Source organism: Spermophilus citellus (genome assembly GCF_964194105.1).
Source record: "Spermophilus citellus genome assembly, chromosome: 9".
In the NCBI taxonomy this organism is placed as follows: Eukaryota; Metazoa; Chordata; class Mammalia; order Rodentia; family Sciuridae; genus Spermophilus; species Spermophilus citellus.
Window position 1 is genome coordinate 36,111,929 of NC_138191.1, and position 25,177 is coordinate 36,137,105.

The following is a 25,177-nucleotide window of genomic DNA, read 5'->3' on the forward strand; positions in this document are numbered from 1 at the left end:
GAAACTACTTTATTGTGTCAAGTTTCAAGAAGCTAGCACAAACCGTGTTGGATTTAGAGTTCCAAATACATCTATCAATATAGGAGAAAACAGAGTGAAACCTAAAAATTCAAACTGTTAGTAGAAACGAATGCTTCAACATAGAAGAATGAAATTTGGAGAACCAAGTTGGCTTAGTGTACTGATCATTACCTGTAAGTATCATCCAGTTTTGGTGAAAAAATACTTGCTGAGATTTCTGGAGATTCGTAATTTTAGGAAGCTTGGCAACCCCTTTCCATGAAAGTGTTTCTCGCCAGTCACTGCATAGGGATACTTCAAGAGGAAAGAACACATAGAGACAGAACGTGAAACTACTTTATTTTGTCAAGTTTCAAGAAGCTAGCACAAACCGTGTTGGATTTAGAGTTCCAAATACATTTATCTATATAGGAGAAAACAGAGTGAAACCTAAAAATTCAAACTGTTACTGGAAATGAACGCTTCAACATAGAAGAACGAAATTTGGGGAACTAAGTGGGCTTAGTGTACTGATCATTACCTGAAAGTATCATCCAGTTTGGGTGAAAAAATATTTGCTGTGATTTCTGGAGATTCGTAGTTTTTGGAAGCTTGACAACCCCTTTCTATGAAAGTGTTTCTCGCCAGTCACTGCTTAGGGCTACATCAAGAGGAAACAACACATATATATAGAACGTGAAACTGCTTTATTTTGTCAAGTTTCAAGAAGCTAGCACAAACCGTGTTGGATTTAGAGTTCCAAATACATCTATCAATATAGGAGAAAACAGAGTGAAACCTAAAAATTCAAACTGTTACTGGAAATGAACGCTTCAACATAGAAGAACGAAATTTGGGGAACCAAGTCGGCTTAGTGTTCTGATCATTTCCTGAAAGTATCATCAAGTTTGGGTGAAAAAATATTTGCTGAGATTTCTGGTGATTCCTAATTTTTGGAAGCTTGGCAACCCCTTTCCATGAAAGAGTTTCTCGACAGTCACTGCTTAGGGCTACATCAAGAGGAAACAAAACATAGAGATAGAACGTGAAACTGATTTATTTTGTCAAGTTTCAAGAAGCTAGCACAAACCGTGTTGGATTTAGAGTTCCAAATACATCTATCAATATAGGAGAAAACAGAGTGAAACCTAAAAATTCAAACTGTTACTGGAAATGAACGCTTCAACATAGAAGAACGAAACTTGGGGAACCAAGTCGGCTTAGTGTACTGATCATTACCTGAAAGTATCATCCAGTTTGGGTGAAAAAATATTTGCTGAGATTTCTGGTGATTCCTAATTTTTGGAAGCTTGGCAACCCCTTTCCATGAAAGTGTTTCTCGCCAGTCACTGCTAAGGGCTACATCAAGAGGAAACAAAACATAGAGATAGAAGGTGAAACTGCTTTATTTTGTCAAGTTTCAAGAAGCTAGCACAAACCGTGTTGGATTTAGAGTTCCAAATACATCTATCAATATAGGAGAAAACAGAGTGAAACCTAAAAATTGAAACTGTTAGTAGAAACGAACGCTTCAATATAGAAGAATGAAATTTGGGGAACCAAGTTGGCTTATTGTACTGATCATTACCTGAAAGTATCATCCAGTTTGGGTGAAAAAATACTTGCTGAGATTTCTGGAGATTCGAAATTTTAGGAAGCTTGGCAACCCCTTTCCATGAAAGTGTTTCTCGCCAGTCACTGCTTAGGGCTACTTCAAGAGGAAACAACACATAGAGATAGAACGTGAAACTGCTTTATTTTGTCAAGTTCCAAGAAGCTAGCACAAACCGTGTTGGATTTAGAGTTCCAAATACATCTATCAATATAGGAGAAAACAGAGTGAAACCTAAAAATTCAAACTGTTACTGGAAATGAACGCTTCACCATTGAGGAACGAAATTTGGGGAACCAAGTTGGATTAGTGTACTGATCATTACCTGAAAGTATCATCCAGTTTGGGTGAAAAAATATTTGCTGAGATTTCTGGAGATTCGTAATTTTTGGAAGCTTGGCAACCCCTTTCCATGAAAGTGTTTCTCGACAGTCACTGCTTAGGGCTACATCAAGAGGAAACAAAACATAGAGATAGAACGTGAAACTGCTTTATTTTGTCAAGTTTCAAGAAGCTAGCACAAACCGTGTTGGATTTAGAGTTCCAAATACATCTATCAATATAGGAGAAAACAGAGTGAAACCTAAAAATTCAAACTGTTAGTAGAAACGAACGCTTCAACATAGAAGAATGAAATTTGGAGAACCAAGTTGGCTTAGTGTACTGATCATTACCTGTAAGTATCATCCAGTTTTGGTGAAAAAATACTTGCTGAGATTTCTGGAGATTCGTAATTTTTGGAAGCTTGGCAACCCCTTTCCATGAAAGTGTTTCTCGCCAGTCACTGCATAGGGCTACTTCAAGAGGAAAGAACACATAGAGATAGAACGTGAAACTACTTTATTTTGTCAAGTTTCAAGAAGCTAGCACAAACCGTGTTGGATTTAGAGTTCCAAATACATCTATCTATATAGGAGAAAACAGAGTGAAACCTAAAAATTCAAACTGTTACTGGAAATGAACGCTTCAACATAGAAGAACGAAATTTGGGAACCAAGTCGGCTTAGTGTACTGATCATTACCTGAAAGTATCATCCAGTTTGGGTGAAAAAATATTTGCTGAGATTTCTGGAGATTCGTAATTTTTGGAAGCTTGGCAACCCCTTTCCATGAAAGTGTTTCTCGCCAGTCACTTCTTAGGGCTACATCAAGATGAAAAAAAAACATGGAGATAGAATCTGAAACTACTTTATTGTGTCAAGTTTCAAGAAGCTAGCACAAACCGTGTTGGATTTAGAGTTCCAAATACATCTATCAATATAGGAGAAAACAGAGTGAAACCTAAAAATTCAAACTGTTACTGGAAATGAACGCTTCAACATAGAAGAACAAAATTTGGGGAACCAAGTCGGCTTAGTGTACTGATCATTACCTGAAAGTATCATCCAGTTTGGGTGCAGAAATATTTGCTGTGATTTCTGGAGATTCGTAGTTTTTGGAAGCTTGCCAACCCCTTTCTATGAAAGTGTTTCTCGCCAGTCACTGCTTAGGGCTACTTCAAGAGGAAACAAAACATAGTGATAGAACGTGAAACTGCTTTATTTTGTCAAGTTTCAAGAAGCTAGCACAAACCGTGTTGGATTTAGAGTTCCAAATACATCTATCAATATAGGAGAAAACAGAGTGAAACCTAAAAATTCAAACTGTTACTGGAAATGAACGCTTCAACATAGAAGAACGAAATTTGGGGAACCAAGTCGGCTTAGTGTACTGATCATTACCTGAAAGTATCATCCAGTTTGGGTGAAAAAATATTTGCTGAGATTTCTGGAGATTCGTAATTTTTGGAAGCTTGGCAACCCCTTTCCATGAAAGTGTTTCTCGCCAGTCACTGCTTAGGGCTACATCAAGAGGAAACAAAACATAGAGATAGAACCTGAAACTACTTTATTGTGTCAAGTTTCAAGAAGCTAGCACAAACCGTGTTGGATTTAGAGTTCCAAATACATCTATCAATATAGGAGAAAACAGAGTGAAAACTAAAAATTGAAACTGTTAGTAGAAACGAACGCTTCAACATAGAAGAATGAAATTTGGGGAACCAAGTTGGCTTAGTGTACTGATAATTACCTGTAAGTATCATCCAGTTTTGGTGAAAAAATACTTGCTGAGATTTCTGGAGATTCGTAATTTTAGGAAGCTTGGCAACCCCTTTCCATGAAAGTGTTTCTCGACAGTCACTACTTAGGGCTACATCAAGAGGAAACAAAACATAGAGATAGAACGTGAAACTGATTTATTTTGTCAAGTTTCAAGAAGCTAGCACAAACCGTGTTGGATTTAGAGTTCCAAATACATCTATCAATATAGGAGAAAACAGAGTGAAACCTAAAAATTCAAACTGTTACTGGAAATGAACGCTTCAACATAGAAGAACGAAACTTGGGGAACCAAGTCGGCTTAGTGTACTGATCATTACCTGAAAGTATCATCCAGTTTGGGTGAAAAAATATTTGCTGAGATTTCTGGAGATTCGTAATTTTTGGAAGCTTGGCAACCCCTTTCCATGAAAGTGTTTCTCGACAGTCACTGCTTAGGGCTACATCAAGAGGAAACAAAACATAGAGATAGAACGTGAAACTGCTTTATTTTGTCAAGTTTCAAGAAGCTAGCACAAACCGTGTTGGATTTAGAGTTCCAAATACATCTATCAATATAGGAGAAAACAGAGTGAAACCTAAAAATTGAAACTGTTAGTAGAAACGAACGCTTCAACATAGAAGAATGAAATTTGGGGAACCAAGTTGGCTTATTGTACTGATCATTACCTGAAAGTATCATCCAGTTTGGGTGAAAAAATACTTGCTAAGATTTCTGGAGATTCGAAATTTTAGGAAGCTTGGCAACCCCTTTCCATGAAAGTGTTTCTCGCCAGTCACTGCTTAGGGCTACTTCAAGAGGAAACAACACATAGAGATAGAACGTGAAACTGCTTTATTTTGTCAAGTTTCAAGAAGCTAGCACAAACCGTGTTGGATTTAGAGTTCCAAATACATCTATCAATATAGGAGAAAACAGAGTGAAACCTAAAAATTCAAACTGTTACTGGAAATGAACGCTTCACCATTGAGGAACGAAATTTGGGGAACCAAGTTGGATTAGTGTACTGATCATTACCTGAAAGTATCATCCAGTTTGGGTGAAAAAATATTTGCTGAGATTTCTGGAGATTCGTAATTTTTGGAAGCTTGGCAACCCCTTTCCATGAAAGTGTTTCTCGACAGTCACTGCTTAGGGCTACATCAAGAGGAAACAAAACATAGAGATAGAACGTGAAACTGCTTTATTTTGTCAAGTTTCAAGAAGCTAGCACAAACCGTGTTGGATTTAGAGTTCCAAATACATCTATCAATATAGGAGAAAACAGAGTGAAACCTAAAAATTCAAACTGTTAGTAGAAACGAACGCTTCAACATAGAAAAATGAAATTTGGAGAACCAAGTTGGCTTAGTGTACTGATCATTACCTGTAAGTATCATCCAGTTTTGGTGAAAAAATACTTGCTGAGATTTCTGGAGATTCGTAATTTTAGGAAGCTTGGCAACCCCTTTCCATGAAAGTGTTTCTCGCCAGTCACTGCATAGGGCTACTTCAAGAGGAAAGAACACATAGAGATAGAACGTGAAACTACTTTATTTTGTCAAGTTTCAAGAAGCTAGCACAAACCGTGTTGGATTTAGAGTTCCAAATACATCTATCTATATAGGAGAAAACAGAGTGAAACCTAAAAATTCAAACTGTTACTGGAAATGAACGCTTCAACATAGAAGAACGAAATTTGGGAACCAAGTCGGCTTAGTGTACTGATCATTACCTGAAAGTATCATCCAGTTTGGGTGAAAAAATATTTGCTGAGATTTCTGGAGATTCGTAATTTTTGGAAGCTTGGCAACCCCTTTCCATGAAAGTGTTTCTCGCCAGTCACTTCTTAGGGCTACATCAAGATGAAAAAAAACATGGAGATAGAATCTGAAACTACTTTATTGTGTCAAGTTTCAAGAAGCTAGCACAAACCGTGTTGGATTTAGAGTTCCAAATACATCTATCAATATAGGAGAAAACAGAGTGAAACCTAAAAATTCAAACTGTTACTGGAAATGAACGCTTTAACATAGAAGAACGAAATTTGGGGAACCAAGTCGGCTTAGTGTTCTGATCATTTCCTGAAAGTATCATCAAGTTTGGGTGAAAAAATATTTGCTGAGATTTCTGGAGATTCGAAATTTTAGGAAGCTTGGCAACCCCTTTCCATGAAAGTGTTTCTCGCCAGTCACTGCTTAGGGCTACTTCAAGAGGAAACAACACATAGAGATAGAACATGAAACTGCTTTATTTTGTCAAGTTTCAAGAAGCTAGCACAAACCGTGTTGGATTTAGAGTTCCAAATACATCTATCAATATAGGAGAAAACAGAGTGAAACCTAAAAATTCAAACTGTTACTGGAAATGAACGCTTCACCATTGAGGAACGAAATTTGGGGAACCAAGTCGGCTTAGTGTACTGATCATTACCTGAAAGTATCATCCAGTTTGGGTGAAAAAATATTTGCTGAGATTTCTGGAGATTCGTAATTTTTGGAAGCTTGGCAACCCCTTTCCATGAAAGTGTTTCTCGACAGTCACTGCTTAGGGCTACATCAAGAGGAAACAAAACATAGAGATAGAACGTGAAACTGCTTTATTTTGTCAAGTTTCAAGAAGCTAGCACAAACCGTGTTGGATTTAGAGTTCCAAATACATCTATCAATATAGGAGAAAACAGAGTGAAACCTAAAAATTCAAACTGTTAGTAGAAACGAACGCTTCAACATAGAAGAATGAAATTTGGAGAACCAAGTTGGCTTAGTGTACTGATCATTACCTGTAAGTATCATCCAGTTTTGGTGAAAAAATACTTGTTGAGATTTCTGGAGATTCGTAATTTTAGGAAGCTTGGCAACCCCTTTCCATGAAAGTGTTTCTCGCCAGTCACTGCATAGGGCTACTTCAAGAGGAAAGAACACATAGATATAGAACGTGAAACTACTTTATTTTGTCAAGTTTCAAGAAGCTAGCACAAACCGTGTTGGATTTAGAGTTCCAAATACATCTATCTATATAGGAGAAAACAGAGTGAAACCTAAAAATTCAAACTGTTACTGGAAATGAACGCTTCAACATAGAAGAACGAAATTTGGGGAACCAAGTTGGCTTAGTGTACTGATCATTACCTGAAAGTATCATCCAGTTTGGGTGAAAAAATATTTGCTGAGATTTCTGGAGATTCATAATTTTTGGAAGCCTGGCAACCCCTTTCTATGAAAGTGTTTCTCGCCAGTCACTGCTTAGGGCTACTTCAAGAGGAAACAAAACATAGAGACAGAACCTGAAACTACTTTATTGTGTCAAGTTTCAAGAAGCTAGCACAAACCGTGTTGGATTTAGAGTTCCAAATACATCTATCAATATAGGAGAAAACAGAGTGAAACCTAAAAATTGAAACTGTTAGTAGAAACGAACGCTTCAACATAGAAGAATGAAATTTGGGGAACCAAGTTGGCTTAGTGTACTGATCATTACCTGAAAGAATCATCCAGTTTGGGTGAAAAAATATTTGCTGTGATTTCTGGAGATTCGTAGTTTTTGGAAGCTTGACAACCCCTTTCTATGAAAGTGTTTCTCGCCAGTCACTGCTTAGGGCTACATCAAGAGGAAACAACACATAGATATAGAACGTGAAACTGCTTTATTTTGTCAAGTTTCAAGAAGCTAGCACAAACCGTGTTGGATTTACAGTTCCAAATCCATCTATCAATATAGGAGAAAACAGAGTGAAACCTAAAAATTCAAACTGTTACTGGAAATGAACGCTTCAACATAGAAGAACGAAATTTGGGGAACCAAGTCGGCTTAGTGTACTGATCATTACCTGAAAGTATCATCCAGTTTGGGTGAAAAAATATTTGCTGAGATTTCTGGAGATTCGTAATTTTTGGAAGCTTGGCAACCCCTTTCCATGAAAGTGTTTCTCGCCAGTCACTGCTTAGGGATACATCAAGAAGAAACAAAACATAGAGATAGAACCTGAAACTACTTTATTGTGTCAAGTTTCAAGAAGCTAGCACAAACCGTGTTGGATTTAGAGTTCCAAATACATCTATCAATATAGGAGAAAACAGAGTGAAACCTAAAAATTGAAACTGTTAGTAGAAACGAACGCTTCAACATAGAAGAATGAAATTTGGGGAACCAAGTTGGCTTATTGTACTGATCATTACCTGAAAGTATCATCCAGTTTGGGTGAAAAACTATTTGCTGAGATTTCTGGAGATTCGTAATTTTTGGAAGCTTGGCAACCCCTTTCCATGAAAGTGTTTCTCGCCAGTCACTGCTTAGGGCTACATCAAGAGGAAAAAAAACATAGAGGACGAACGTGAAACTGCTTTATTTTGTCAAGTTTCAAGAAGCTAGCACAAACTGTGTTGGATTTAGAGTTCCAAATACATTTATCAATATAGGAGAAAACAGAGTGAAACCTAAAAATTTAAACTGTTACTGGAAATGAACGCTTCACCATAGAAGAACGAAATTTGGGGAACCAAGTCGGCTTAGTGTACTGACCATTACCTGAAAGTATCATCCAGTTTGGGTGAAAAAATATTTGCTGAGATTACTGGAGATTCGTAATTTTTGGAAGCTTGGGAACCCCTTTCCATGAAAATGTTTCTCGCCAGTCACTGCTTAGGGATACATCAAGAGGAAACAAGACATAGGGATAGAACGTGAAACTGCTTTATTTTGTCAAGTTTCAAGAAGCTAGCACAAACCGTGTTGGATTTAGAGTTCCAAATACATCTATCAATATACGAGAAAACAGAGTGAAACCTAAAAATTCAAACTGTTAGTAGAAACGAACGCTTCAACATAGAAGAATGAAATTTGGAGAACCAAGTTGGCTTAGTGTACTGATCATTACCTGTAAGTATCATCCAGTTTTGGTGAAAAAATACTTGCTGAGATATCTGGAGATTCGTAATTTTAGGAAGCTTGGCAACCCCTTTCCATGAAAGTGTTTCTCGCCAGTCACTGCATAGGGCTACTTCAAGAGGAAAGAACACATAGAGACAGAACGTGAAACTACTTTATTTTGTCAAGTTTCAAGAAGCTAGCACAAACCGTGTTGGATTTAGAGTTCCAAATACATCTATCTATATAGGAGAAAACAGAGTGAAACCTAAAAATTCAAACTGTTACTGGAAATGAACGCTTCAACATAGAAGAACGAAATTTGGGGAACCAAGTTGGCTTATTGTACTGATCATTACCTGAAAGTATCATCCAGTTTGGGTGAAAAAATATTTGCTGAGATTTCTGGAGATTCGTAATTTTTGGAAGCTTGGCAACCCCTTTCCATGAAAGTGTTTCTCGCCAGTCACTGCTTAGGGCTACATCAAGAGGAAAAAAAACATAGAGGACGAACGTGAAACTGCTTTATTTTGTCAAGTTTCAAGAAGCTAGCACAAACCGTGTTGGATTTAGAGTTCCAAATACATTTATCAATATAGGAGAAAACAGAGTGAAACCTAAAAATTTAAACTGTTACTGGAAATGAACGCTTCACCATAGAAGAACGAAATTTGGGGAACCAAGTCGGCTTAGTGTACTGACCATTACCTGAAAGTATCATCCAGTTTGGGTGAAAAAATATTTGCTGAGATTACTGGAGATTCGTAATTTTTGGAAGCTTGGGAACCCCTTTCCATGAAAATGTTTCTCGCCAGTCACTGCTTAGGGATACATCAAGAGGAAACAAGACATAGAGATAGAACGTGAAACTGCTTTATTTTGTCAAGTTTCAAGAAGCTAGCACAAACCGTGTTGGATTTAGATTTCCAAATACATCTATCAATATAGGAGAAAACAGAGTGAAACCTAAAAATTCAAACTGTTACTGGAAATGAACGCTTCAACATAGAAGAACGAAATTTGGGGAACCAAGTCGGCTTAGTGTACTGATCATTACCTGAAAGTATCATCCAGTTTGGGTGAAAAAATATTTGCTGAGATTTCTGGAGATTCGTAATTTTTGGAAGCTTGGGAACCCCTTTCCATGAAAGTGTTTCTCGCCAGTCACTGCTTAGGGATACATCAAGAGGAAACAAAACATAGAGATAGAACCTGAAACTACTTTATTGTGTCAAGTTTCAAGAAGCTAGCACAAACCGTGTTGGATTTAGAGTTCCAAATACATCTATCAATATAGGAGAAAACAGAGTGAAACCTAAAAATTGAAACTGTTAGTAGAAACGAACGCTTCAACATAGAAGAATGAAATTTGGGGAACCAAGTTGGCTTATTGTACTGATCATTACCTGAAAGTATCATCCAGTTTGGGTGAAAAAATATTTGCTGAGATTTCTGGAGATTCGTAATTTTTGGAAGCTTGGCAACCCCTTTCCATGAAAGTGTTTCTCGCCAGTCACTGCTTAGGGCTACTTCAAGAGGAAACAACACATAGAGATAGAACGTGAAACTGCTTTATTTTGTCAAGTTTCAAGAAGCTAGCACAAACCGTGTTGGATTTAGAGTTCCAAATCCATCTATCAATATAGGAGAAAACAGAGTGAAACCTAAAAATTCAAACTGTTACTGGAAATGAACGCTTCAACATAGAAGAACAAAATTTGGGGAACCAAGTCGGCTTAGTGTACTGATCATTACCTGAAAGTATCATCCAGTTTGGGTGCAGAAATATTTGCTGTGATTTCTGGAGATTCGTAGTTTTTGGAAGCTTGGCAACCCCTTTCTATGAAAGTGTTTTTCGCCAGTCACTGCTTAGCGCTACTTCAAGAGGAAACAAAACATAGAGATAGAACGTGAAACTGCTTTATTTTGTCAAGTTTCAAGAAGCTAGCACAAACCGTGTTGGATTTAGAGTTCCAAATACATCTATCAATATAGGAGAAAACAGAGTGAAACCTAAAAATTCAAACTGTTAGTAGAAACGAACGCTTCAACATAGAAGAATGAAATTTGGAGAACCAAGTTGGCTTAGTGTACTGATCATTACCTGTAAGTATCATCCAGTTTTGGTGAAAAAATACTTGTTGAGATTTCTGGAGATTCGTAATTTTAGGAAGCTTGGCAACCCCTTTCCATGAAAGTGTTTCTCGCCAGTCACTGCATAGGGCTACTTCAAGAGGAAAGAACACATAGATATAGAACGTGAAACTACTTTATTTTGTCAAGTTTCAAGAAGCTAGCACAAACCGTGTTGGATTTAGAGTTCCAAATACATCTATCTATATAGGAGAAAACAGAGTGAAACCTAAAAATTCAAACTGTAACTGGAAATGAACGCTTCAACATACAAGAACGAAATTTGGGGAACCAAGTCTGCTTAGTGTACTGATCATTACCTGAAAGTATCATCCAGTTTGGGTGAAAAAATATTTGCTGAGATTTCTGGAGATTCGTAATTTTTGGAAGCTTGGGAACCCCTTTCCATGAAAGTGTTTCTCGCCAGTCACTGCTTAGGGATACATCAAGAGGAAACAAAACATAGAGATAGAACCTGAAACTACTTTATTGTGTCAAGTTTCAAGAAGCTAGCACAAACCGTGTTGGATTTAGAGTTCCAAATACATCTATCAATATAGGAGAAAACAGAGTGAAACCTAAAAATTGAAACTGTTAGTAGAAACGAACGCTTCAACATAGAAGAATGAAATTTGGGGAACCAAGTTGGCTTATTGTACTGATCATTACCTGAAAGTATCATCCAGTTTGGGTGAAAAAATATTTGCTGAGATTTCTGGAGATTCGTAATTTTTGGAAGCTTGGCAACCCCTTTCCATGAAAGTGTTTCTCGCCAGTCACTGCTTAGGGCTACTTCAAGAGGAAACAACACATAGAGATAGAACGTGAAACTGCTTTATTTTGTCAAGTTTCAAGAAGCTAGCACAAACCGTGTTGGATTTAGAGTTCCAAATCCATCTATCAATATAGGAGAAAACAGAGTGAAACCTAAAAATTCAAACTGTTACTGGAAATGAACGCTTCAACATAGAAGAACAAAATTTGGGGAACCAAGTCGGCTTAGTGTACTGATCATTACCTAAAAGTATCATCCAGTTTGGGTGCAGAAATATTTGCTGTGATTTCTGGAGATTCGTAGTTTTTGGAAGCTTGGCAACCCCTTTCCATGAAAGTGTTTCTCGCCAGTCACTGCTTAGGGCTACTTCAAGAGGAAACAAAACATAGAGATAGAACGTGAAACTGCTTTATTTTGTCAAGTTTCAAGAAGCTAGCACAAACCGTGTTGGATTTAGAGTTCCAAATACATCTATCAATATAGGAGAAAACAGAGTGAAACCTAAAAATTCAAACTGTTACTGGTTATGAACGCTTCACCATAGAAGAACGAAATTTGGGGAACCAAGTTGGCTTAGTGTACTGATCATTACCTGTAAGTATCATCCAGTTTTGGTGAAAAAATACTTGCTGAGATTTCTGGAGATTCGTAATTTTAGGAAGCTTGGCAACCCCTTTCCATGAAAGTGTTTCTCGCCAGTCACTGCATAGGGCTACTTCAAGAGGAAAGAACACATAGAGACAGAACGTGAAACTACATTATTTTCTCAAGTTTCAAGAAGCTAGCACAAACCGTGTTGGATTTAGAGTTCCAAATACATCTATCTATATAGGAGAAAACAGAGTGAAACCTAAAAATTCAAACTGTTACTGGAAATGAACGCTTCAACATAGAAGAACGAAATTTGGGGAACCAAGTTGGCTTAGTGTACTGATCATTACCTGAAAGTATCATCCAGTTTGGGTGAAAAAATATTTGCTGAGATTTCTGGAGATTCATAATTTTTGGAAGCCTGGCAACCCCTTTCTATGAAAGTGTTTCTCGCCAGTCACTGCTTAGGGCTACTTCAAGAGGAAACAAAACATAGAGACAGAACCTGAAACTACTTTATTGTGTCAAGTTTCAAGAAGCTAGCACAAACCGTGTTGGATTTAGAGTTCCAAATACATCTATCAATATAGGAGAAAACAGAGTGAAACCTAAAAATTGAAACTGTTAGTAGAAACGAACGCTTCAACATAGAAGAATGAAATTTGGGGAACCAAGTTGGCTTAGTGTACTGATCATTACCTGAAAGAATCATCCAGTTTGGGTGAAAAAATATTTGCTGTGATTTCTGGAGATTCGTAGTTTTTGGAAGCTTGACAACCCCTTTCTATGAAAGTGTTTCTCGCCAGTCACTGCTTAGGGCTACATCAAGAGGAAACAACACATAGATATAGAACGTGAAACTGCTTTATTTTGTCAAGTTTCAAGAAGCTAGCACAAACCGTGTTGGATTTACAGTTCCAAATCCATCTATCAATATAGGAGAAAACAGAGTGAAACCTAAAAATTCAAACTGTTACTGGAAATGAACGCTTCAACATAGAAGAACGAAATTTGGGGAACCAAGTCGGCTTAGTGTACTGATCATTACCTGAAAGTATCATCCAGTTTGGGTGAAAAAATATTTGCTGAGATTTCTGGAGATTCGTAATTTTTGGAAGCTTGGCAACCCCTTTCCATGAAAGTGTTTCTCGCCAGTCACTGCTTAGGGATACATCAAGAAGAAACAAAACATAGAGATAGAACCTGAAACTACTTTATTGTGTCAAGTTTCAAGAAGCTAGCACAAACCGTGTTGGATTTAGAGTTCCAAATACATCTATCAATATAGGAGAAAACAGAGTGAAACCTAAAAATTGAAACTGTTAGTAGAAACGAACGCTTCAACATAGAAGAATGAAATTTGGGGAACCAAGTTGGCTTAGTGTACTGATCATTACCTGAAAGTATCATCCAGTTTGGGTGAAAAAATATTTGCTGAGATTTCTGGAGATTCGTAATTTTTGGAAGCTTGGCAACCCCTTTCCATGAAAGTGTTTCTCGCCAGTCACTGCTTAGGGCTACATCAAGAGGAAAAAAAACATAGAGGACGAACGTGAAACTGCTTTATTTTGTCAAGTTTCAAGAAGCTAGCACAAACCGTGTTGGATTTAGAGTTCCAAATAGATTTATCAATATAGGAGAAAACAGAGTGAAACCTAAAAATTTAAACTGTTACTGGAAATGAACGCTTCACCATAGAAGAACGAAATTTGGGGAACCAAGTCGGCTTAGTGTACTGACCATTACCTGAAAGTATCATCCAGTTTGGGTGAAAAAATATTTGCTGAGATTACTGGAGATTCGTAATTTTTGGAAGCTTGGGAACCCCTTTCCATGAAAATGTTTCTCGCCAGTCACTGCTTAGGGATACATCAAGAGGAAACAAGACATAGAGATAGAACGTGAAACTGCTTTATTTTGTCAAGTTTCAAGAAGCTAGCACAAACCGTGTTGGATTTAGAGTTCCAAATACATCTATCAATATAGGAGAAAACAGAGTGAAACCTAAAAATTCAAACTGTTAGTAGAAACGAACGCTTCAACATAGAAGAATGAAATTTGGAGAACCAAGTTGGCTTAGTGTACTGATCATTACCTGTAAGTATCATCCAGTTTTGGTGAAAAAATACTTGCTGAGATATCTGGAGATTCGTAATTTTAGGAAGCTTGGCAACCCCTTTCCATGAAAGTGTTTCTCGCCATTCACTGCATAGGGCTACTTCAAGAGGAAACAACACATAGATATAGAACGTGAGACTGCTTTATTTTGTCAGGTTTCAAGAAGCTAGCACAAACCGTGTTGGATTTAGATTTCCAAATACATCTATCAATATAGGAGAAAACAGAGTGAAACCTAAAAATTCAAACTGTTACTGGAAATGAACGCTTCAACATAGAAGAACGAAATTTGGGGAACCAAGTCGGCTTAGTGTACTGATCATTACCTGAAAGTATCATCCAGTTTGGGTGAAAAAATATTTGCTGAGATTTCTGGAGATTCGTAATTTTTGGAAGCTTGGGAACCCCTTTCCATGAAAGTGTTTCTCGCCAGTCACTGCTTAGGGATACATCAAGAGGAAACAAAACATAGAGATAGAACCTGAAACTACTTTATTGTGTCAAGTTTCAAGAAGCTAGCACAAACCGTGTTGGATTTAGAGTTCCAAATACATCTATCAATATAGGAGAAAACAGAGTGAAACCTAAAAATTGAAACTGTTAGTAGAAACGAACGCTTCAACATAGAAGAATGAAATTTGGGGAACCAAGTTGGCTTATTGTACTGATCATTACCTGAAAGTATCATCCAGTTTGGGTGAAAAAATATTTGCTGAGATTTCTGGAGATTCGTAATTTTTGGAAGCTTGGCAACCCCTTTCCATGAAAGTGTTTCTCGCCAGTCACTGCTTAGGGCTACTTCAAGAGGAAACAACACATAGAGATAGAACGTGAAACTGCTTTATTTTGTCAAGTTTCAAGAAGCTAGCACAAACCGTGTTGGATTTAGAGTTCCAAATCCATCTATCAATATAGGAGAAAACAGAGTGAAACCTAAAAATTCAAACTGTTACTGGAAATGAACGCTTCAACATAGAAGAACAAAATTTGGGGAACCAAGTCGGCTTAGTGTACTGATCATTACCTGAAAGTATCATCCAGTTTGGGTGCAGAAATATTTGCTGTGATTTCTGGAGATTCGTAGTTTTTGGAAGCTTGGCAACCCCTTTCTATGAAAGTGTTTCTCGCCAGTCACTGCTTAGGGCTACTTCAAGAGGAAACAAAACATAGAGATAGAACGTGAAACTGCTTTATTTTGTCAAGTTTCAAGAAGCTAGCACAAACCGTGTTGGATTTAGAGTTCCAAATACATCTATCAATATAGGAGAAAACAGAGTGAAACCTAAAAATTCAAACTGTTAGTAGAAACGAACGCTTCAACATAGAAGAATGAAATTTGGAGAACCAAGTTGGCTTAGTGTACTGATCATTACCTGTAAGTATCATCCAGTTTTGGTGAAAAAATACTTGTTGAGATTTCTGGAGATTCGTAATTTTAGGAAGCTTGGCAACCCCTTTCCATGAAAGTGTTTCTCGCCAGTCACTGCATAGGGCTACTTCAACAGGAAAGAACACATAGATATAGAACGTGAAACTACTTTATTTTGTCAAGTTTCAAGAAGCTAGCACAAACCGTGTTGGATTTAGAGTTCCAAATACATCTATCTATATAGGAGAAAACAGAGTGAAACCTAAAAATTCAAACTGTAACTGGAAATGAACGCTTCAACATAGAAGAACGAAATTTGGGGAACCAAGTCTGCTTAGTGTACTGATCATTACCTGAAAGTATCATCCAGTTTGGGTGAAAAAATATTTGCTGAGATTTCTGGAGATTCGTAATTTTTGGAAGCTTGGGAACCCCTTTCCATGAAAGTGTTTCTCGCCAGTCACTGCTTAGGGATACATCAAGAGGAAACAAAACATAGAGATAGAACCTGAAACTACTTTATTGTGTCAAGTTTCAAGAAGCTAGCACAAACCGTGTTGGATTTAGAGTTCCAAATACATCTATCAATATAGGAGAAAACAGAGTGAAACCTAAAAATTGAAACTGTTAGTAGAAACGAACGCTTCAACATAGAAGAATGAAATTTGGGGAACCAAGTTGGCTTATTGTACTGATCATTACCTGAAAGTATCATCCAGTTTGGGTGAAAAAATATTTGCTGAGATTTCTGGAGATTCGTAATTTTTGGAAGCTTGGCAACCCCTTTCCATGAAAGTGTTTCTCGCCAGTCACTGCTTAGGGCTACTTCAAGAGGAAACAACACATAGAAATAGAACGTGAAACTGCTTTATTTTGTCAAGTTTCAAGAAGCTAGCACAAACCGTGTTGGATTTAGAGTTCCAAATCCATCTATCAATAAAGGAGAAAACAGAGTGAAACCTAAAAATTCAAACTGTTACTGGAAATGAACGCTTCAACATAGAAGAACAAAATTTGGGGAACCAAGTCGGCTTAGTGTACTGATCATTACCTAAAAGTATCATCCAGTTTGGGTGCAGAAATATTTGCTGTGATTTCTGGAGATTCGTAGTTTTTGGAAGCTTGGCAACCCCTTTCTATGAAAGTGTTTCTCGCCAGTCACTGCTTAGGGCTACTTCAAGAGGAAACAAAACATAGAGATAGAACGTGAAACTGCTTTATTTTGTCAAGTTTCAAGAAGCTAGCACAAACCGTGTTGGATTTAGAGTTCCAAATACATCTATCAATATAGGAGAAAACAGAGTGAAACCTAAAAATTCAAACTGTTACTGGAAATGAACGCTTCACCATAGAAGAACGAAATTTGGGGAACCAAGTTGGCTTAGTGTACTGATCATTACCTGTAAGTATCATCCAGTTTTGGTGAAAAAATACTTGCTGAGATTTCTGGAGATTCGTAATTTTAGGAAGCTTGGCAACCCCTTTCCATGAAAGTGTTTCTCGCCAGTCACTGCATAGGGCTACTTCAAGAGGAAAGAACACATAGAGACAGAACGTGAAACTACTTTATTTTCTCAAGTTTCAAGAAGCTAGCACAAACCGTGTTGGATTTAGAGTTCCAAATACATCTATCTATATAGGAGAAAACAGAGTGAAACCTAAAAATTCAAACTGTTACTGGAAATGAACGCTTCAACATAGAAGAACGAAATTTGGGGAACCAAGTTGGCTTAGTGTACTGATCATTACCTGAAAGTATCATCCAGTTTGGGTGAAAAAATATTTGCTGTGATTTCTGGAGATTCGTAGTTTTTGGAAGCTTGACAACCCCTTTCTATGAAAGTGTTTCTCGCCAGTCACTGCTTAGGGCTACATCAAGAGGAAACAACACATAGATATAGAACGTGAAACTGCTTTATTTTGTCAAGTTTCAAGAAGCTAGCACAAACCGTGTTGGATTTACAGTTCCAAATCCATCTATCAATATAGGAGAAAACAGAGTGAAACCTAAAAATTCAAACTGTTACTGGAAATGAACGCTTCAACATAGAAGAACGAAATTTGGGGAACCAAGTCGGCTTAGTGTACTGATCATTACCTGAAAGTATCATCCAGTTTGGGTGAAAAAATATTTGCTGAGATTTCTGGAGATTCGTAATTTTTGGAAGCTTGGCAACCCCTTTCCATGAAAGTGTTTCTCGCCAGTCACTGCTTAGGGATACATCAAGAGGAAACAAAACATAGAGATAGAACCTGAAACTACTTTATTGTGTCAAGTTTCAAGAAGCTAGCACAAACCGTGTTGGATTTAGAGTTCCAAATACATCTATCAATATAGGAGAAAACAGAGTGAAACCTAAAAATTGAAACTGTTAGTAGAAACGAACGCTTCAACATAGAAGAATGAAATTTGGGGAACCAAGTTGGCTTATTGTACTGATCATTACCTGAAAGTATCATCCAGTTTGGGTGAAAAAATATTTGCTGAGATTTCTGGAGATTCGTAATTTTTGGAAGCTTGGCAACCCCTTTCCATGAAAGTGTTTCTCGCCAGTCACTGCTTAGGGCTACATCAAGAGGAAAAAAAACATAGAGGACGAACGTGAAACTGCTTTATTTTGTCAAGTTTCAAGAAGCAAGCACAAACCGTGTTGGATTTAGAGTTCCAAATACATTTATCAATATAGGAGAAAACAGAGTGAAACCTAAAAATTTAAACTGTTACTGGAAATGAACGCTTCACCATAGAAGAACGAAATTTGGGGAACCAAGTCGGCTTAGTGTACTGACCATTACCTGAAAGTATCATCCAGTTTGGGTGAAAAAATATTTGCTGAGATTACTGGAGATTCGTAATTTTTGGAAGCTTGGGAACCCCTTTCCATGAAAATGTTTCTCGCCAGTCACTGCTTAGGGATACATCAAGAGGAAACAAGACATAGAGATAGAACGTGAAACTGCTTTATTTTGTCAAGTTTCAAGAAGCTAGCACAAACCGTGTTGGATTTAGATTTCCAAATACATCTATCAATATAGGAGAAAACAGAGTGAAACCTAAAAATTCAAACTGTTACTGGAAATGAACGCTTCAACATAGAAGAACGAAATTTGGGGAACCAAGTCGGCTTAGTGTACTGATCATTACCTGAAAGTATCATCCAGTTTGGGTGAAAAAATATTTGCTGAGATTTCTGGAGATTCGTAATTTTTGGAAGCTTGGGAACCCCTTTCCATGAAAGTGTTTCTCGCCAGTCACTGCTTAGGGATACATCAAGAGGAAACAAAACATAGAGATAGAACCTGAAACTACTTTATTGTGTCAAGTTTCAAGAAGCTAGCACAAACCGTGTTGGATTTAGAGTTCCAAATACATCTATCAATATAGGAGAAAACAGAGTGAAACCTAAAAATTGAAACAGTTAGTAGAAACGAACGCTTCAACATAGAAGAATGAAATTTGGGGAACCAAGTTGGCTTAATGTACTGATCATTACCTGAAAGTATCATCCAGTTTGGGTGAAAAAATATTTGCTGAGATTTCTGGAGATTCGTAATTTTTGGAAGCTTGGCAACCCCTTTCCATGAAAGTGTTTCTCGCCAGTCACTTCTAAGGGCTACATCAAGATGAAAAAAAACATGGAGATAGAATCTGAAACTACTTTATTGTGTCAAGTTTCAAGAAGCTAGCACAAACCGTGTTGGATTTAGAGTTCCAAATACATCTATCAATATAGGAGAAAACAGAGTGAAACCTAAAAATTCAAACTGTTACTGGAAATGAACGCTTTAACATAGAAGAACGAAATTTGGGGAACCAAGTCGGCTTAGTGTTCTGATCATTTCCTGAAAGTATCATCAAGTTTGGGTGAAAAAATATTTGCTGAGATTTCTGGAGATTCATAATTTTTGGAAGCTTGGCAACCCCTTTCCATGAAAGTGTTTCTCGACAGTCACTGCTTAGGGCTACATCAAGAGGAAACAAAACATAGAGATAGAACGTGAAACTGCTTTATTTTGTCAAGTTTCAAGAAGCTAGCACAAACCGTGTTGGATTTAGAGTTCCAAATACATCTATCAATATAGGAGAAAACAGAGTGAAACCTAAAAATTCAAACTGTTACTGGAAATGAACGCTTCAACATAGAAGAACGAAACTTGGGGAACCAAGTCGGCTTAGTGTACTGATCATTACCTGAAAGTATCATCCAGTTTGGGTGAAAAAATATTTGCTGAGATTTCTGGAGATTCGTAATTTTTGGAAGCTTGGGAACCCCTTTCCATGAAAGTGTTTCTCGCCAGTCACTGCTTAGGGCTACATCAAGAGGAAACAAAACATAGAGATAGAATCTGAAACTCCTTTATTGTGTCAAGTTTCAAGAAGCTAGCACAAACCGTGTTGGATTTAGAGTTCCAAATACATCTATCAATATAGGAGAAAACAGAGTGAAACCTAAAAATTCAAACTGTTAGTAGAAACGAACGCTTCAACATAGAAGAACGAAATTTGGGGAACCAAGTTGGCTTATTGTACTGATCATTACCTGAAAGTATCATCCAGTTTGGGTGAAAAAATACTTGCTGAGATTTCTGGAGATTCGTAATTTTAGGAAGCTTGGCAACCCCTTTCCATGAAAGTGTTTCTCGCCAGTCACTGCTTAGGGCTACTTCAAGAGGAAACAACACATAGAGATAGAACGTGAAACTGCTTTATTTTGTCAAGTTTCAAGAAGCTAGCACAAACCGTGTTGGATTTAGAATTCCAAATACATCTATCAATATAGGAGAATACAGAGTGAAACCTAAAAATTCAAACTGTTACTGGAAATGAACGCTTCACCATTGAAGAACGAAATTTGGGGAACCAAGTTGGATTAGTGTACTGATCATTACCTGAAAGTATCATCCAGTTTGGGTGAAAAAATATTTGCTGAGATTTCTGGAGATTCATAATTTTTGGAAGCCTGGCAACCCCTTTCTATGAAAGTGTTTCTCGCCAGTCACTGCTTAGGGCTACTTCAAGAGGAAACAAAACATAGTGACAGAACCTGAAACTACTTTATTGTGTCAAGTTTCAAGAAGCTAGCACAAACCGTGTTGGATTTAGAGTTCCAAATACATCTATCAATATAGGAGAAAACAGAGTGAAACCTAAAAATTGAAACTGTTAGTAGAAACGAACGCTTCAACATAGAAGAATGAAATTTGGGGAACCAAGTTGGCTTAGTGTACTGATCATTACCTGAAAGAATCATCCAGTTTGGGTGAAAAAATATTTGCTGTGATTTCTGGAGATTCGTAGTTTTTGGAAGCTTGACAACCCCTTTCTATGAAAGTGTTTCTCGCCAGTCACTGCTTAGGGCTACATCAAGAGGAAACAACACATAGATATAGAACGTGAAACTGCTTTATTTTGTCAAGTTTCAAGAAGCTAGCACAAACCGTGTTGGATTTACAGTTCCAAATCCATCTATCAATATAGGAGAAAACAGAGTGAAACCTAAAAATTCAAACTGTTACTGGAAATGAACGCTTCAACATAGAAGAACGAAATTTGGGGAACCAAGTCGGCTTAGTGTACTGATCATTACCTGAAAGTATCATCCAGTTTGGGTGAAAAAATATTTGCTGAGATTTCTGGAGATTCGTAATTTTTGGAAGCTTGGCAACCCCTTTCCATGAAAGTGTTTCTCGCCAGTCACTGCTTAGGGATACATCAAGAAGAAACAAAACATAGAGATAGAACCTGAAACTACTTTATTGTGTCAAGTTTCAAGAAGCTAGCACAAACCGTGTTGGATTTAGAGTTCCAAATACATCTATCAATATAGGAGAAAACAGAGTGAAACCTAAAAATTGAAACTGTTAGTAGAAACGAACGCTTCAACATAGAAGAATGAAATTTGGGGAACCAAGTTGGCTTATTGTACTGATCATTACCTGAAAGTATCATCCAGTTTGGGTGAAAAAATATTTGCTGAGATTTCTGGAGATTCGTAATTTTTGGAAGCTTGGCAACCCCTTTCCATGAAAGTGTTTCTCGCCAGTCACTGCTTAGGGCTACTTCAAGAGGAAACAACACATAGAGATAGAACGTGAAACTGCTTTATTTTGTCAAGTTTCAAGAAGCTAGCACAAACCGTGTTGGATTTAGAGTTCCAAATACATTTATCAATATAGGAGAAAACAGAGTGAAACCTAAAAATTTAAACTGTTACTGGAAATGAACGCTTCACCATAGAAGAACGAAATTTGGGGAACCAAGTCGGCTTAGTGTACTGACCATTACCTGAAAGTATCATCCAGTTTGGGTGAAAAAATATTTGCTGAGATTACTGGAGATTCGTAATTTTTGGAAGCTTGGGAACCCCTTTCCATGAAAATGTTTCTCGCCAGTCACTGCTTAGGGATACATCAAGAGGAAACAAGACATAGAGATAGAACGTGAAACTGCTTTATTTTGTCAAGTTTCAAGAAGCTAGCACAAACCGTGTTGGATTTAGAGTTCCAAATACATCTATCAATATAGGAGAAAACAGAGTGAAACCTAAAAATTCAAACTGTTAGTAGAATCGAACGCTTCAACATAGAAGAATGAAATTTGGAGAACCAAGTTGGCTTAGTGTACTGATCATTACCTGTAAGTATCATCCAGTTTTGGTGAAAAAATACTTGCTGAGATATCTGGAGATTCGTAATTTTAGGAAGCTTGGCAACCCCTTTCCATGAAAGTGTTTCTCGCCAGTCACTGCATAGGGCTACTTCAAGAGGAAAGAACACATAGAGACAGAACGTGAAACTACTTTATTTTGTCAAGTTTCAAGAAGCTAGCACAAACCGTGTTGGATTTAGAGTTCCAAATACATCTATCTATATAGGAGAAAACAGAGTGAAACCTAAAAATTCAAACTGTTACTGGAAATGAACGCTTCAACATAGAAGAACGAAATTTGGGGAACCAAGTTGGCTTATTGTACTGATCATTACCTGAAAGTATCATCCAGTTTGGGTGAAAAAATATTTGCTGAGATTTCTGGAGATTCGTAATTTTTGGAAGCTTGGCAACCCCTTTCCATGAAAGTGTTTCTCGCCAGTCACTGCTTAGGGCTACATCAAGAGGAAAAAAAACATAGAGGACGAACGTGAAACTGCTTTATTTTGTCAAGTTTCAAGAAGCTAGCACAAACCGTGTTGGATTTAGAGTTCCAAATACATTTATCAATATAGGAGAAAACAGAGTGAAACCTAAAAATTTAAACTGTTACTGGAAATGAACGCTTCACCATAGAAGAACGAAATTTGGGGAACCAAGTCGGCTTAGTGTACTGACCATTACCTGAAAGTATCATCCAGTTTGGGTGAAAAAATATTTGCTGAGATTACTGGAGATTCGTAATTTTTGGAAGCTTGGGAACCCCTTTCCATGAAAATGTTTCTCGCCAGTCACTGCTTAGGGATACATCAAGAGGAAACAAGACATAGAGATAGAACGTGAAACTGCTTTATTTTGTCAAGTTTCAAGAAGCTAGCACAAACCGTGTTGGATTTAGAGTTCCAAATACATCTATCAATATAGGAGAAAACAGAGTGAAACCTAAAAATTGAAACTGTTACTGGAAATGAACGCTTCAACATAGAAGAACGAAACTTGGGGAACCAAGTCGGCTTAGTGTACTGATCATTACCTGAAAGTATCATCCTTTTTGGGTGAAAAAATACTTGCTGAGATTTCTGGAGATTCGAAATTTTAGGAAGCTTGGCAACCCCTTTCCATGAAAGTGTTTCTCGCCAGTCACTGCTTAGGGCTACTTCAAGAGGAAACAACACATAGAGATAGAACGTGAAACTGCTTTATTTTGTCAAGTTTCAAGAAGCTAGCACAAACCGTGTTGGATTTAGAGTTCCAAATACATCTATCAATATAGGAGAAAACAGAGTGAAACCTAAAAATTCAAACTGTTACTGGAAATGAACGCTTCACCATTGAGGAACGAAATTTGGGGAACCAAGTTGGATTAGTGTACTGATCATTACCTGAAAGTATCATCCAGTTTGGGTGAAAAAATATTTGCTGAGATTTCTGGAGATTCGTAATTTTTGGAAGCTTGGCAACCCCTTTCCATGAAAGTGTTTCTCGCCAGTCACTGCTTAGGGCTACTTCAAGAGGAAACAACACATAGAGATAGAACGTGAAACTGCTTTATTTTGTCAAGTTTCAAGAAGCTAGCACAAACCGTGTTGGATTTAGTGTTCCAAATCCATCTATCAATATAGGAGAAAACAGAGTGAAACCTAAAAATTCAAACTGTTACTGGAAATGAACGCTTCAACATAGAAGAACAAAATTTGGGGAACCAAGTCGGCTTAGTGTACTGATCATTACCTGAAAGTATCATCCAGTTTGGGTGCAGAAATATTTGCTGTGATTTCTGGAGATTCGTAGTTTTTGTAAGCTTGGCAACCCCTTTCTATGAAAGTGTTTCTCGCCAGTCACTGCTTAGGGCTACTTCAAGAGGAAACAAAACATAGAGATAGAACGTGAAACTGCTTTATTTTGTCAAGTTTCAAGAAGCTAGCACAAACCGTGTTGGATTTAGAGTTCCAAATACATCTATCAATATAGGAGAAAACAGAGTGAAACCTAAAAATTGAAACAGTTAGTAGAAACGAACGCTTCAACATAGAAGAATGAAATTTGGGGAACCAAGTTGGCTTATTGTACTGATCATTACCTGAAAGTATCATCCAGTTTGGGTGAAAAAATATTTGCTGTGATTTCTGGAGATTCGTAGTTTTTGGAAGCTTGACAACCCCTTTCTATGAAAGTGTTTCTCGCCAGTCACTGCTTAGGGCTACATCAAGAGGAAACAACACATAGATATAGAACGTGAAACTGCTTTATTTTGTCAAGTTTCAAGAAGCTAGCACAAACCGTGTTGGATTTACAGTTCCAAATCCATCTATCAATATAGGAGAAAACAGAGTGAAACCTAAAAATTCAAACTGTTACTGGAAATGAACGCTTCAACATAGAAGAACGAAATTTGGGGAACCAAGTCGGCTTAGTGTACTGATCATTACCTGAGAGTATCATCCAGTTTGGGTGAAAAAATATTTGCTGAGATTTCTGGAGATTCGTAATTTTTGGAAGCTTGGCAACCCCTTTCCATGAAAGTGTTTCTCGCCAGTCACTGCTTAGGGATACATCAAGAGGAAACAAAACATAGAGATAGAACCTGAAACTACTTTATTGTGTCAAGTTTCAAGAAGCTAGCACAAACCGTGTTGGATTTAGAGTTCCAAATATATCTATCAATATAGGAGAAAACAGAGTGAAACCTAAAAATTGAAACTGTTAGTAGAAACGAACGCTTCAACATAGAAGAATGAAATTTGGGGAACCAAGTTGGCTTAGTGTACTGATCATTACCTGAAAGTATCATCCAGTTTGGGTGAAAAAATATTTGCTGAGATTTCTGGAGATTCGTAATTTTTGGAAGCTTGGCAACCCCTTTCCATGAAAGTGTTTCTCGCCAGTCACTGCTTAGGGCTACATCAAGAGGAAAAAAAACATAGAGGACGAACGTGAAACTGCTTTATTTTGTCAAGTTTCAAGAAGCTAGCACAAACCGTGTTG